This window comes from Anarrhichthys ocellatus, unplaced genomic scaffold, assembly GCF_004355925.1.
Source record: "Anarrhichthys ocellatus isolate YVR2014 unplaced genomic scaffold, GSC_Weel_1.0 scaffold8, whole genome shotgun sequence".
In the NCBI taxonomy this organism is placed as follows: Eukaryota; Metazoa; Chordata; class Actinopteri; order Perciformes; family Anarhichadidae; genus Anarrhichthys; species Anarrhichthys ocellatus.
The window spans coordinates 3408635-3422879 of NW_022280038.1; the positions used below are offsets into that span (position 1 = coordinate 3408635).

The 14245-nt window shown below is 41.7% G+C and overlaps 1 pseudogene; it reads left to right on the top strand.

Annotated features, from left to right (window-relative positions):
- The first annotated feature begins 9071 nt into the window (after window positions 1–9071).
- On the top strand, window positions 9072–11985 carry LOC116384305 (trans-1,2-dihydrobenzene-1,2-diol dehydrogenase-like; annotated as a pseudogene).
- The last annotated feature ends 2260 nt before the right edge of the window (window positions 11986–14245 follow it).

Sequence of the window (14245 nt, forward strand, 5' to 3'; positions counted from 1 at the left end):
CCCCCCCCCCCCCCCCCCCCAAAAAAAAATAAACAAACAGGCATTCCTGCAGTAGCCATCTCAATGCATGCATAAACAAAATCTTTCTCATCAACAAGGTAACGGATGGAATGCACATGGCAAAAGAGTCACAGCCAACATTGCGTTCACCCTCCTCATGTCAAGTGGCCTGTAATGTTACGTCATATAGCCCAGGAGAGCTGTAACATGTACCAGTAGTGAGTGAAATCAGAATCAGCTGTGATTGTTAGTTAGTACAATGAAAGCCTGAAAGGCCTTTCACTGAATGATTTCTTTCCCCATTGTGGAAAATAAAAAAGTCCCTGTCGCTGACCAGCTCTGGAGTGCTGAAGAGTCAGAAATATATCTCACTATGTGGCTTAAAGGACTGCTGAACAATCTGCTGCTCATTCACAAAGCGAGGGCTGTGGAGGGAGAAAGAGAGGGGTGGGTGAGGAAGGAGCGAGGCAGAGGAGACTTAAGAATGAGAGGTGTGCGAAAAGGGAGACCTGGAGAAAAATTAATTAAGTTTAACACAATATCTACATGGTCTAAATTATGAAACACCTATAATAGATTGATATTCTATACTGACCATGCCTGGTCCTCTTTTTGCTGCCGTTGCAAAGGGCACTTTGAAAGGATATCTGCGCTTTTGCCAATATGAATTCAAAAAGAATTAAGTCACACACCGCTTTAGGAGACGTGCAGGTCATTCAGGCATTTGGTAATGCAGCCATTCTCTCCTTCTGCCTGTCAGCACTGCAACGTTTGACCATTTATGGCAGATTCTTGATAACATAGAGAGAGATATTTGTAAAACACTCCTATGTGACTGACATACAAAACAGGTCTTACTGTAAAATACTTTCCAAAAATTGTTTCAAATCATATGGTTACGGTTTGGTTGACCGAGTAAGTGCGTTTACTGGTGACTCTGAGCCAGATGTTGTAACTGGTTGGCGTAGATGATAAAACACAGATGAGTATCTAAAATTGAATGAAGGATTTTTAATGGACACCTACATCTTCTGTTCATGTTTTCAACAGCTGCCGTCACTGCAGCCTCGGAGGCACTCAGCTAAGATTCACCAGCTATCACGGTCACTTGAATGTAAACATGTATTGTTTTGAGGTATTTTCTGTTGTTTTTCCAGTAGTCAAGTGTCATGCTTCAGAGTCAGGTGTCTCCCTAAAATCTGTCTGTATCTTTACCAACAGCCATCAATGGAGCAGGTCTCACAGAGGCTATAGAGTCTTTACATAACATGAAGGGAGCAGATATAGTTTGTGTAAAGGATGTCTCACTTTCATTAGCAGAGGTGGATCCTTCAGCGCTATTGTACCTTTGCTGTTTCCTCCTCAGGTGTTTCACAGGAAACACCTATCGCAAGATTAATATTGCATGTAATTGTCTGTGTGTATGTGTGAGTGTGTAACCACATAGCCCACAGCATTGGATACAATAGACAGTTACAGTACGGTGCCAACTTCCCCAGAGCAAAACAGAGACGAAAACAAGAGGGAGAGGTGGGGAAAATTGTATCGTGTTCGTGCTCTTATATTTGTGACTGTGCCTCTTTGGCTGTGTCTATGAGTGTGTGTGTTTTATGTGTGTGAGGGTTGTGCAGGGGAGAGGAAAGGTCCTGTGAGGTGATGGCCGAGCGATGGAGTATGTCTGTGGCCACGCTCAGGTGCACTGTAGGCACTGTAGGTGTGCTCCATCGTTTGAGTGTGAGGAGGAGACGGACAGACAGGAAGAGAAAGAGATGGTGTTTTGGAACATCCAGTTCTGCTTCCTTTCTAATCCTGGCACAGCCGTTGGGATTAAAGGAGGCAGTTAAACTCTGAATATTTCATGATTTTTATGTCAACCACAAAGAAATTTAGAGTATTATGCATGCTCTTTTCTGATATGGTGATTAGAGTCAGACGTGTTTGTTGTTTTTATTGTTGACCTGTATGTCTTTTTTCCTGTTGCCCAATTGACTGTTTGCGAAACCCCTCCCCGAAGAATGTTTGTCCAATACTAGTTTAGCAACCGTAACTATAGGCACGACAATTTAAAGTGGTGTCGATAGGGCTCCATTAAAAGTTATATTTGGAATGTTAGTATTTATTCTTTATATCTTTACTTGTCATACTCATAGTATCAGGATTCACTGGACTCAATTATGTTTTCCTTATTTCTTTTACATGTCTTTTACATGGATCATCAATAGGACGCTGGATTTTTTTGTTTGTAACATGCAGCTTTAGCCTCACTCTTAAAGAGCATTACATTGTAATTTGCTGTCAAGTGCATATTTAAGACCCCTTTTACAAGATTCTTATATATAAACAAGTCAGCAAGAAACATTAAAGACAGGGTTTTATTAAAACTTTATATCAAGTGACACATCCTTTTGAAATGTTGCTAAAAATAATTGCGAATAAGGAACTTTTCTATTCACTGATTTGGAACAAATAATCTTGTCTACAGTGTAGTTTGGTCAGAAGTTAGTGCTTGTGTATCAAGGTAGCACGGCTGTAAACCGCTATTAAACAGAATAGAAGAAGTAGCAAATCGGAAACAAGTCAGCATGGCCATATAACTCATCTATGAGAGGCAAATGGAGTGAGATCTTCAGGAATTTGTAATAGTTCTTTCATGTCAGCTACTTAGGCTAAGTTTCGTACTGTGCAGAGACAAAGAAAAGCATTTGCATGTTATGGGAATAAAGTGGTGCAAAGTGGGGATGAGTTGGTGTCTGTACATTTCAGGTTTGCTCGTCTTAAAGTCAATAGCTTTTTAGAATGGGTTTTTGGAAAGATTCCTGAAATAAGATATGTGTTTCACACAAGCTGAAGATGTTTTAAAGTTTTGTTCTACAATATAAAATATGCCAGTAAATATCCCTCTGTGGATTTTGAGGTTTTTAAGAAAAAAAATACTATTGCTAAAAGCTGGTGAAATGAGACTCCTGCTCATGCTACCGTGGTGTAGTTCATTTATAATGCTTTTTACTTCTGGAGATTGCATTTACACTTCAAAAATCATAAAAGTGGTGTTCATTTAGATAGATGGATTAAAACATGTAAGCATCATAAACCTGTGTTTGCCACAGAGCTTATTTTCTGCAGTATTCCAAAATCCAATGGAAGAATTCCATTGTTTTTTATTGAGGGAACCAATGCGATGCAAACTTCCGGAGTTGGCCTACAGAAATACGTCATCCCTGCAGCACTCTATATCCGAGAAGCCGTACACAGCTCAGGCAGTCATGTTAAATGTTCACTACGTCACAATTTGTTTGGCAAAAGTGTTTCCTGGTCCATTCATCGCATTAACTCCATTTCGACAAAGACAAAAACCTCCTCAAACAGCCATTAAAACTTTTTGTGGCAATTGAGGAAATTTAAGTACATTTTGACATTTCTATTCAGCAAAGGCATCTAAGGATTTGAATTGATTTTAGTTAGCTGTCCACTCAGAAAATATGGCAAGGAAAGATCAAGATTGACCATGAAATGTGGTGCATATTCTTTCATTTATTTATTCCAGGGTTCAAAGTTTTACACTTACCCTATTTTGGGAGAAATTGTGCTTGCGTTGTAAAATAGTGTGACTAACTGGCTGTATCCAATCAGTGTGCCGAGTGACCGCAGTAAAAATTCCTAAACTGCATTGAGGGAGTTGCTGAATGAATTCAATAATTCCCACATGAGACAGAGCTTGCACTCAAAGAGGAGAAATCCACTTCCTAATCCCCTGCCACAAACTCAACTGGAAAAGTGAGCGAATTGTTTTTTTCCTGTTTTTTTGTTGGTCGGCAGTTAGTAGGCTCCGGAGCTCTAATAAGGATCCTATGCTGTCTCTCTCTCTCTCTCTCTGGCTCCCCCACTGACACTTCTTCCTCCCTTCACCTCCCTCCAAAGCCCTAAATCACTCTGACTGTGGACAAGCATACAGTTAATAAACTCAACAGCCGGCAGGGAAGTGCTAATGTGTGTGTGATGTGTGTGAGAGACAGCAACAGTAACCTTTGTACTGCATCTGTATATAAAGTCCCTAGGCAGGAAAATGCCTCATATCTGATACTGATAGCAGCTTATAGTGATACATCCATCCACTATACTTTTCAGAGCCATCTTTAAACCTCATAATGTACATGCAAATATCCACAGTGGAGGAACAATTGTGTACTGTATGTGGGAAAGTCGGCTCCAAAGTGCTGAAGAAATTGTTCATTATCTTAGCACGATAATGATGAGGCGTCAAAGCCAAAGCCCAATTTAGGTACGGATGTTCTGTGCTATGTCACAGCTGAGAGGCTGGGTCACACAGTTTGATATGCAGGTGCACAGAAGCCCCGGGTTTCCTGCAGCAAGCAGGCAGCTCTCTTGTCAGAGGTGTACCGAGGCATGACACATAAAGACACACACACACACACACACACACATCTCCCCTCTTGGCAGCCATCCGCCACAGGACAGCTGATAAAAATATCACAAGCCCTATCAAGCAATTAAATAGGGGGACGCAGCGGAGTGTGTTAGCTGCTTAATGGCTTCGGCCTCCCCACAGAGGAGCCAGTGTGACTGGCCAACAGGGGGGATACAGACCACTGATGGAGTGGGAAATCAGAAGGTGGGTGAAGCAGCTACATTGGTCTCAGTCAACAGCTTTTCTGTCACGCGGTAGAGGAAGGGTGCTCAGGAGGGCCATGTTAGGAAATGTTTATGTGGAAGAAGGTTTAAACTGTAAAGTTAAAAGATAAATTATAATAAGGAGATTGAACATCAATATTGCAATATGTTGGGACAACTTTTCAATGAGTCATGATTCATAAACTCTCAAGTAGTGGGTTTATAAATGGGTAATGCACGCTTTGGCGGTGCCTTATGTATCAGTAATAAGCCGAGAGAGAGAGAGAGAGAGAGAGAGAGAGAGAGAGAGAGAGAGAGAGAGAGAGAGAGAGAGCGAGAGAGAGAGAGAGAGGAACAACTTCAGTGGAACAACAGCACTGATGGAGTAGACACCTTGTTTAGCACTCAAATAGAAATAGACATTCACCACACGGACAAAACCTCCTCTCACAGGCCTTTATTTGTTGGTTGGAAAACCCTCTTTCAGATCCATTAAGTGTAACCGTTACAGAAAAAACAAGACATATTTTACCACATTTGTTAACATGAAAACTCACCTTGGTAAATCCATTCTCCTTGTACATCTGCCTGAAACTTTGGTCAGAGTAATAAACAATTGGTATTACTTTGCTTGTTTAAATAAAGATTACACAACAATGAGACATTGCAAATGTAACAGAGAAGTGAATTTTGCTTAAAATGCGCTTGGGGTGTGTAGGTTAGTGTTGAAGAAAATCATCATATAACTTAGGATTGAACTGAACACATTTGGGCTCACAAGCAACCCGTTTATATAACGTGTTATGTAACACACATTCTGGTTCATAACAACATTCTTAAGTGATTAGGGCGCGCCAGACAAATTGTAATAAATCTCTCCAATTCGTACCAAATTGCCAAAAGGTTAACCTGACCTGAACAAGGACATGAGAACATGACCTAATGAAGAGACCAGATGTGCTTTGTTTTTGGTTCAACGGACTGGTTTGATTGGTGGAAAGTAACTTAAAGGGGGGTGAATCTTGACTATAAAAGTGATCTGTGAAAAGTAACACATTTGGATTTGTTTCGATATGCAGAACTTGTTGATGTTGGCTTGATCTTATTAAAAACACTTCCCGCTGGTTGCAACTCCAGTTCGCCGTCTCTTCTCGTCATTTGCCACAACATTAGCAGATGTGAAGATTAGATCACATTGGTGGTGCTTGCTTAGTCTGTACAGTGTCAATAACAGTGCACATATTTGACTTTAAACAGGCAACCAAGCATCAGGACTAAATGCACAATACTGTGTAAAATAAACGATCAACATATAATAACCAGCCTGCTGACAATGTTGCCTAATGTGTCTCCTCGGTCCGCTTTCATGAGTGTATTCAGCCTCACATAAACGGCTGACAAAAATCATAAGACACATGGAGAGTTGGTTGAAATGAACGGTAACTCGGTGTAATAGCTTTATGTTCCGCTCTACTCTCTCTACATCCTGCTGCCCTCCATATCAGCACTAACATCCAGATGAAGGGCTGCTAAGTCAGCTCTGGTCCAGCCTGCTGTTGGTCCACAGCTCAGCCTCCCAGTGTGTGTGTGCTGCAGACAAAGATAGGACTCTCAAAGGACCAGCACAATGCCGGGCAGCTCAAAGGCTCCCATTTCTGCTTGCTCCTCTCAGTCTCCTTCTATCACACTTTTTCTAATGGAAAAAAATAACCCGGCCCGCACATCAGAACATGCTGTAGCATTGACAAAATGACTTATTACTCCTCTCTGCCCACTTCCCTCTCCCTCCCTGGATTCATCAAGCTCCCAACCTCCCCTGAAAATAATGGCTGGCACCTTCTGGCGCTTGTCTAGCCTGACACCCTTCGTCTGCAGTGACCTTGAGACAGAGATGAAGGAGTGATGGTGCTCCCATAACTGCTGCAATACTGTTCCTTTTCCCCCACAAAAAAGAAAATACAAAGCAGCAAGATGGCTCTCACTTACACTGACAGCTGGAGGAAGGGGGGAAGAACCCTCTGCATATCCACATCAATCAAAATAGGATTAGGGTGCCTCTCTCTAGTCCTTTTTTATTTCCCATTAACTTGAAGTTGCTGATGAAATGCGGAGCTGTTACGTGGTAACTTGGGTTGCAGAGCCCCAATGTAGCCAGTACTATCTTCAATAATTAAGATTCAAAAAGAGTTCAACAACATCAAATAACAGGCTAGCTTTAAAAAATCCTACTAGTTTACAAGTTTTGAATGTTTTATGTTTCTTTCTTCCCAAAATTAGTTTGGGGGAGGGGTCTTTTTGATACCAATATGCACAGACGAAATTATGTGACAATGTGTGAAACAAAACTGTCTGCTGTGATCAACCACCTTCACATGCAAAACAATCCCCCCTCTCTAAGGAAACTGTTGCGACCGGTCTTCCTCCATGTCCTGGTGGAATAGGGAGGCAGACAAGAGATGATGCATGAATTCTTAATCAAATAGAGACAGTGAGAAGTGAAAGACGTGGAAGGCAATCGTCCTGGCCGTGCTAAATATTGAGGCCCTGGCTTCCTGGTATGCCAGGTTTCTGAATGACTTGGCTCATCACCATTTGCTTTCTGGAGCCATCTTTACCATCCACCTCCATCCCAGGGCCTCAAACTCCACCTTCTGATATTGACTCTTCAGCCACTCTTCACGCAAACTGAACAGTTTGCAGGTTTTGTCCTCCTCATGACCTCGAGCTTATGCAAGGAAGGGATGCTTTCAGCTGTCATTTTTTTTGTTTTCACTCTCCGCTGAGAAGTAGGCATCCATGGCTCAGCTGACGGGGAGAGCTGTGGGGTCCCAGTGCACGGCTGTCGGGCGACCCTGTCCGAGTCCTGTCCAGAACAGCCTTCTCTGACCACCTGAGCCTCTGTGCTGTGTGTCAGAACCAAGTCCTTGCTTCACACCAATTTAAAATCTAGTTGCACTCGCCCTGTCAGGTTACACATCCTGCCTCACACTTTTACCTCTTTTCTTAACACCTGTGGTGATGCCAGAGAAATACCGCTGTATCCGTAGTACTTAAAGTTAAAAATTAATAAAAAGGTACAAATTACTCAAGGAGGAGTTGGGCATTCCCATGGCAACCAGGTCCTGTGGTATAGGCAAGGATATCAGGCCAAGCCCAATGCTATTTGCATACAAATTGCCCAGCTGGCACCTTGTTGTTATGACAACGGCACACAGCTCCCAGTATTCATTTGGAAGCGAAATACAAAAGGAAAGCAGCCAGCGAGTATAGAGTCATTGATAAAAAAAAATAATGTCATAATGAGGAAGTTGCTGACACTGTCACTATGTTGACATGCAAATCCAATCACCATATAGCTCCTGCAGAAAATGAGGAAAAACACCATATAGCCTACTGAAGGCAAGATAATGACAAGAATGTACTTTAAATTGACCGCAATATTAAATGGGTATACATTTAGACAGGAAAATATATTTAAAATGTTGTGAATCATTGTCAAAAAATGTAACTATCCTCAGATGACAATAAATTCAACAAATGTTACATGACCTCTGGCAGATAGAAAGTGCATCTGTCTTCTCCTTAACTCACCTGATTTTGCAAACCTTTATATAATTCCTTACAATGACAAATGCCAACTCCTCAGAGCTTGAGAGGGAAAGTAAACTCCGCTGACAACACAGTGTCCTCTACTGGCAGCGCATGGCAGGAAGTTTACACAATCTGTAAACGGATAATATTTAGCTCAAGGGCAACTGAGCTGATTCTTTTCTATAGTCATCCTGGCTCAGCTTACTGGCCAGTTAAATTATCCTGCTGTGGGCACTATGAGCATTCTGTGAACCTAGCATATCTATTTATCCCAGAAACCCCCACGAGACTCGGGTTTAACCTTCTGTGTGGCTGACAGACCATCGCAGGCTGGCTCTCTCAGTGTGAAACAAAGCAGCTCCTGGTTCCAGTACCTGACCTGTACTACTGTGGGAGAGTGTTGGTCTGTGGACAAGGTGAGCCCTCGCCCTGTATACATTAAACTTTGCAATTTTTCCCCTTCAGCGTGTTAATGATTAGAGTCCCACTGATAATCCTGTTGCAGATTTCTAGAGGCAACTGGTACAAAACCACTTTAGTCCAAATTTAAAGGCCTGTGTCAACAACAACGCAGCAGTGTGTGTGTGTGTGTGTGTGTGTGTGTGTGTGTGTGTGTGTGTTGTACCATCTAACCTCAGGGTGGGAACAGAGGGCAGGTGACACATCCAGCCTCCCCAGCATATAAATTCAGGAGCCTTCTCGCTGAAGTGCTGCTGGCTCTAAGGCATGACAGTTTAGTATGTTTCTTCCCCTGAACGTGCAACCTTTTCCAAGGTCACAATTCGCCAGCAGCTCAGACCTTTACTAAAGCACCATCCCGCTCATTTGTCACTTATACGTTCCAAGTCAACATGGCAACCCGATGGGGACTCTGTGGTGTGGGGAAGATCAGCCATGACTTCAGCGTGGCCATGAAGACTCTGCCTCCTGGAGATCACCAGGTACTCTACCCAATCAGGCTCACTACATCTTCACTGTCAGACAGGTTGTCTCCTCTGCACTAAACAGAGCTGCTGACAGAGCAGCACTGTGATAAATGTGTGTGTTTTTTTGTGTTTTTTTCTCTTTCGCACAGATAGCAGTGATTGCATCGAGGAGCTTGGAGCGTGCCAAAGAGTTTGCCAAGAGGCATGGTGTTCCTAAGGCTTACGGCAGCTATGTGGAGCTGGCCAACGACCTAGACATTGGTGAATGAAGAGCTGTGAGCGGCTGCACAGGCAGAGATAGTGGCTTGTTTGTGTCGCTGTTTGAAGCTGAGCCTGGAACATCTGTATCCTCACAGACATTGTGTACTTGGGAGTGCTGCACATGGAGCACTGGCAAGTGCAGGTTTGGTGCCAACAACAAAATTAAGGTGTGATTAGAGGTTAAAACTGGGAGGTAATAATCGTAACACACAGACATCTTCCCCTTTAGTATCTCGTGAAATAAAAATGGATCAAATGCAGAAAACTATTATATTGTTATTAAATTACTTTTTTTCAACATTTTGGTAAATAGACTTTGCATTATTTGCTCTCCTGCCAGGAATTAGATGATAATGTATACCATACCCATTTGCAGAGAGTACTATCCATCTTCTCATCTAGCTCTCTGCAAGAAAGCAAGCGTATTTCCCAAAATGTACTGTATATCTATTGCTTTAACCTGTCACAAACAATATTGCAGCAGGAGGCATTGCATGTTGTATGTTAAAAATCCCATTACACTTTAGGCCAGCAGTTACATTACAGTGGCATGAGTGCAGTTATTTGAAGCAAAGAAGATTAATGTAGGAAGCAAAAGCCTGAATGTCATGGGAATATTTATACCTCATGACGCAAGAAAACATCTTGTCTGTCATGTTTGACCAGCACATCTGCCACAGCACTCATGGCAGGTGGAGAAAGTGGAGAGTTGTAGTTATAAACTGCTGCTCAGGTGAAAGTCCAGTATAAGCTGTTTACTGTTGCAGTGGTGCTAGGTTTTCTGCTCCGTCCCTCTCAGGCCATCTGGTCACGCTGTTTTCCCGTGCATGCTGAGGTGCGCAGGCTGCTGGCGGAGAAGGCATGTAGGCGAGCTTAAGCTGGTAAAGGCCTACTTCGGCTCCCTTCAGCTCCACATCCCCCGCTCTGTGGAGAAGGAGCTGGGTGGTGGCGCACTGCTGGATATTGGAGTGTACTGCTTGCAATTTGTGCTGATGGTGCTGAACGGAGAGAGGCCGGAGTCCATCCAGGCCACAGGGGTGCTGCTTGACTCAGGTATGATTCATGCAGCAGAGGTGGGATGTAGATTAGCATCATTAACCACCCTACATGAATCACTGATCACAAATGAAACCATAAAAAAGAACATTAGAATCCCTCTTGTGATGCACAAGAAACTTAGACAGAAATCACTTTTTTAAATAAACTGTCCACAGTGTAAACACCTCAGGGAAGAATTCTTCACACAGAAAATCCCAGACTTATCTTTAAAATGTGAGACTAATCCAAAGCCTCCCCGGAGAATACAGTAATACAGTAAAACTGACAGGGGAATACTGTCTCACAGCATGATATCCTTCAATGTAGGTCCATCACATCACACTACACATGTAATGAGCATTTTCTTATCTCTTACTTATCGTCATGTAACATTTTTGACTTTAATTTAATAGCTACACAAAAACAAATGGTGTGACCTCATGCCAGTAAATCCTGAATATTATTTAACTTATTGGACCTAGTTTTGATGAGCAACAGCAGTAGTGATTCCATTCATTCAGCCATTTCCTTTTCACCAGTGTTTCAATGATGTACCTTTTTAAATGTTCGACAGGAGTGGATGAGTCAGTGATTGTGGTGATGGAGTTCTCCAGGAACAGAATGGCCTTCTGTGCCTTTTCAATTGCTGCTCGACTTCCGAACGATGCTGTCATCAGTGGCACTGAGGGCTCCATTAAAGCATATTATGGTAGTCTTGCACAGGGACATTTGACTTAATTAAGAAAGGACTGAGACATGCAAAAAACTGAGTTAGACCGCTAATTATTTTCACATTTAATTAAACTGAAGCATTCAGTCAAGGATCCATTCCCACTGCATTTGATGAGTTACGAGTTGAGTGATTGGATAAACACAAAAATGCATGTCCTCTTTCCCCTCTAGGTCGTTGGCCCCATGCACTGCCCTACCACACTCATGGTGAACGACAAGGAGACAAAGTACCCTCTGCCTGAACACTGCCTCCCTCTGAATTTCACCAACAGCGCTAGGCTTCGCTATGAGGCAGAAGAAGTGAGGCAGTGCCTGCTTAAAGGTAGGTATATGTATATTTGTCTTCAAAGAGGTGAAACTGTTTGAACAGCCCGAAACCCCCATTTCAAAGGTAAGGTGCAGTTTGAAAGAACGACACTGCAAGTCAGTGAAACAGTCACTTTCCTGGAGCTTCTTGAGGAAATTTGGATGAGTACATGAATGAACTCATCAGATTGGTTCAGAATCAATGCTGTTATCAGTCCTCTAGCTTATACAGTATTACACTCCTATTTGTTTTGCCTCTTATGAATTTACATAATCTTTACATCCCTGCTATGACATAATTTATGCCTCATTGTGAATACGTGCATATAAACAGTGGTTATAAACAGTCTTTCAGTCAGTCTGATTTCCCTATTAAACTCCTCTTCATCTGCAGGACTTAAGGAGAGCCCACGGATGCCTCTGGCAGACTGTCTTACTGACAGAGATCATGGATGAAATCAGGAAACGGGTGGGAGTTACCTTCAGCCAGGACAGCCAGTGACATCACTCCAAAGCCGAAATCACCTGACCTTAACCTACTCAGATGGAACAGAGGGAGCTGCTCGAGGCAGGCTTTGGATCTTTGGTATAAGCAGATCACTCATGACAGTGTGTGACAAAGCCCGAGCAGACGCAGTGTCAGTGAGACAAATGTGACTTGGATAACATACTGTAGTGAGCGGCCACATGTATTAAAAATAAAATCTGCAAATTATTTGACCATGCAAATCAGTGCTTTCCATTTATTTTGTTGCATCTGATAGACCCGTTAGATCTCCAAACTGTCATTCTACCCCAGATTCACCTAGTAGGTCCTTATGATACAGTACACGACAAACACTGACACTGTCAGTTTACAAATGTCAGTTTAAAATGTCTTAAAACAGATAAATCACAATGTAACAAACAGAGCAGCCATGTCCTGTAATCAAGTCCTAGGCCTTGAAAGGCAACCCCAGCTGTCACTGTGGGATGTGTGATTGATGAATCCAATAAAGGATTGATTGTGAAAGCCTTGTTTCATTTCAAATATCATCCGCTGGAGAGAAGAAGAGACTTCGAGTGGCACATTTGAATCAAAGTGTTTTCTCATGTCTGACCCCTGCAGTCGTGTACAAATAGACTCATGCTCTCCATACAACAATAGGTTGCACTGCCTGCTTTTCAAGGTTAGGACAGAGAGAATGGCCTTTTATGAGTCAGCAAAGAGCATGGCTCATTTAATACTTTTTTTCCAACCTTTTGGCCTCATACTGTAGGCCTCCAAAAAACTGGGCAGTGTCTCATTGATGCAGGATGCCGTCCATGAATGCAAATGCAGTAACGTTATTTTGGCAACTGTTTTGCTTGTTGAATTGATAATGCTGAAATTTGCTGATATAAAAAAAATAAGTTATAAATGTATTTCTATACATGTCGTGCTGTTTCCATGCCAAAACTTTAACCTGTCACCTCTTACTAGAACAAAGACGGCTGTTTGTTTTGGGGCATAACATTTTAAATAAACATCTTCACTAAGGTAAAAAGATCTAATAGTCAAAATCTGATGAAAAATAACTATAAATAAAATAGCCCATGAGTCCATGCAGGAAAGAAGGAACATATAAGATATTACAAAACTGAATATAAAAAAAGGTTTATTCTGGTATTATTAGTGTCATGATCACTATTATTAATTATTGCTGTGCAACGTCACAGAGATACAAATAACACTGTGCCTCCATCTTGTGGCAGCAAAGTGGCACTGTTGATATCAACCGATAGACACTGTGACAAAACAGGTTAAAAAAAATTAGATCAGAAAGATCAGATTAATATGCTTCAGTTTCATCTAACACCAAGAAGAAGAAGAAGAAGAAGAAGAAGAAGAAGAACAAAGTGCCGCATATAATTCATTTATTGACTTTTCAAACTGAATATAAGGAGACTGAACGTGCACATTTGATTATTTTGAATTCTGATTTTTAACTATTTCAACAAAGGACTGGGAGGACTACTGTGGAAGCCTGACCTGGGATAGTGGTAGGAGGCAGACAGGAGAAACTTTTTCCTGAAAACAAAAAGTGTTTATTTACAAGAGTGGCCCTGCACATGTAACCAAAAATATATATAAACAATATATAGTATAAACAAAAACAGTTGATTTGGCTTAACTTCAGGCAGAAAACACTTTCAGATAGTTTACCATATGCTATGCAATTGCAACCATGCATAACAGATCACAACTAACCTAAATACCCACCTTTACATAATCTACCCCCCCCTACTTGGTCTAAACCTATGACATCACCGCTGACGTCATCAGTGTATAAATAGAGGTAATGGTTGGGCACCTCATCATTTAAACTCTGGAACACACTGTTGTATGTTAAGTACAAGTTGTTTGGGTACAATACCTAAAATGACTTCTTTCAACAACCTATGCTATGACTTATTTATGACTTTTTCCGACATACTTTACTGTGTTTTTTTTTTCCCATGATTTCTTTTTACTTTTTTGGACTCAACACACTATGATTTTTTTCTACGTACTATATAATAGATTTTGTTTCGTCATACTATTTTATGATTGTTTTCAACAGTAGTTATCATTTTGCTGCTCATATTAGTGCTACTACTGCTATTACTACTCTCATGTGTATCGTTTCTATCATATGGATTGACTATGTTGTAATCTTATTATGTTAAGTCTGTACACATGATATCTATTGCACCTCTGCCCATCCTAGGAGAGGGATCCCTCCTCAACTGCTCTTCCTGTG